Consider the following 2,329-nt stretch of genomic DNA (forward strand, 5'->3'; position numbering starts at 1 on the left):
GGGGAAAGGGAAAAAAAATTGGAACCTTTTAAGGGCAAAAAAAAAAAAAAAAAAAAAAAAAAAAACCGTGACGTTATTCCGAAAGAAATATCAGGAAATAGAAGACAGCAGGTCACAGCCGACGCCTCAAAGAAGAAGCAAAAAAGCCGAAGATCAACATCAAATTTGTGAAGATCTGAACGTGAGGCTATAAATACACCGGAAGAGGCTTCAATCAGAGTCTGCTGGTCAGAGAATAAGCAAGTTGTGGCCTTTCTCTCTCACAGTCTGGAGCATCTAGAGCCGGGACAAAAAAAAAAAAAAAGCTAAAAGTTCATCAAAGATCTCTGGCTCTCGTCTCGCACTAAGCTTGAATCCTGCTCTGCTGCGAATCAAAGCACTTTGTGTGGAAGAAAGAAAGCAGCAGCAGCTCATTAAACATTTAGCGCGAACCCCGCTGAGGCAGAGAGTGGTGGCGTGTGCTTTGTGTGAACAGTTCTTAATGTCATTACTGGAAATGCTTTTGAGGTGAGAAATACAAATAGATTCGGCGGGGTCACAAAAGATTCTTCTTCACAAAGCTGCTGTCACAACGAGGCGAGCGGAGCAAGAGCCAAAGCAAGCAGCCTGTTTGCAGATCATCCCTCCTCCCCATTCAGCATCCGAGAGCAGGAGGAAGTCTCCAACGAGGAGAGTAGGGGTTATAATTGGTGTCAAATGAGGGGGAAAAACAAGAGGAAAACCAACCTGATTTAAAAGTGATCTACCTAAAATTAACATCCAACGTGGGAAACAAAATCATCCCATCTTCAAAGCGGCCTGTTTTGTCCGCGAATCCCCTGATAATTTCTCCATCCACATTTATAACACTTCCTCTTATCTTTGCCCGTGTCACCGACCGGAATTAAACGGCATCAAGAAGTCCTGTCTTGTGTGTCGAGGATAAACCGGCAAACCGAACCTCAAAGTCTCAAAATCAAAAGAAACTAATCAGCTTTCTTGTCGGATAGATGCAGCAGCAGCAGCAGCGCCGGAGTCTCCGAATGATATTTCTGCTTTAACATCAAACCGAATGAACTGCGGGGAGAATCGTAATGAGATGGGAAGGAAAGTTCAGACACTCGGTGCGAACCGCGTAAGATTATTTACTTCTGCAAAAGAAGCAAGAGTGAGACGAGTGTCATCTGCGTAGAAGACAATCTGCGGTAATCAACTCATAAATAGGGGCTGAAGCGACAAAAGGCAGCTGCTACCCCTTTGTAGCTCCGAGCTGCCTGAAGTTCCAAGCAGCAGCCGTCAATTTAGATCAGATGAGCTTTTATTTGCTCGTCTGGATCTTCTATCTGCGCCAGTAACAGCTGTTTTGATAATAACGTTTGAGACGCTCTTTATAGGACATGGACAGTACTTTTTATTTTTTATTTTTTGTAACATTACTGAGTCACAATGCAGAAAGAGTGCAATGAGATTCACATCCACGCCTGAGCTCCTGTTTTATTTATGTTGAAGAGACTTTTCTCGTACAGCCACGTTAAACAAGAACAGGTTTTGAAAAATGTGGAAACCTTGAGGAAAGAAAAAAAAAAGTATGTCTGCCTCTTGAACTTCAATGTATTTTATTGGCATTTGGTGTGAATGCAAGGCTATACAAGTATGTGAAATGTTGTTTTCAGTTTATATAAATACAAACAGTGTGTTATTTATTTATCTGTGCTTGGTGCAGTTACAACTGCAACAATTTTGATCCTGTATCTAGGTCAATTTTGCTCATCTGGAGGTTGTCTGGATAAGCAAAGTGTTGGCACAAGTTTTTCATTTGGATCAGGTTATTGCAACCACAATTTAATCCAAAATGTTGCATTATAGATCTGGCTGTATATGTTCAGTCTTGTTGTCCTGCTGGAAGGAGAACCTTTGCCCCCAGTCTCAAGTCTTTTACAGCCTCTATTTAGCTCCATACTTCTCTGAGTTGCTTCCATATGCTGAAGAAAATTATTCCCGCATCATGATGCTGTTGCCATCATATTTCATAATGATGATGAGTAGAGTTTTTGTATGAGTTATGACAAACAAGACTCTTTTTTTTTATGTTTGCTTTTCTTTCTTTGTCAGACCGACCGCTCTTCCATTAAGGTAGATTTGCTGAGTGCACAGCCAGCTACATGATTTCCCTTTTAACGGATTCTCCCACCTGAGCTCTATAGCTCTGCAGCTCCTCCAAAGTTGAGATGAACCTTTTGACTGCATCTCTGATTGTTGCTCTTCTTGGCCTAAAAAATTCCCTTCTCACCCTCCGCGGGTGGTCTCTTTCATCCTCTGAGCTCGGGTCCTCTACCAGAGGCCTGGGAGC

This window comes from Poecilia latipinna, unplaced genomic scaffold, assembly GCF_001443285.1.
Source record: "Poecilia latipinna isolate Pla-1442-1.1 unplaced genomic scaffold, P_latipinna-1.0 Scaffold459, whole genome shotgun sequence".
NCBI classification, from domain to species: Eukaryota; Metazoa; Chordata; class Actinopteri; order Cyprinodontiformes; family Poeciliidae; genus Poecilia; species Poecilia latipinna.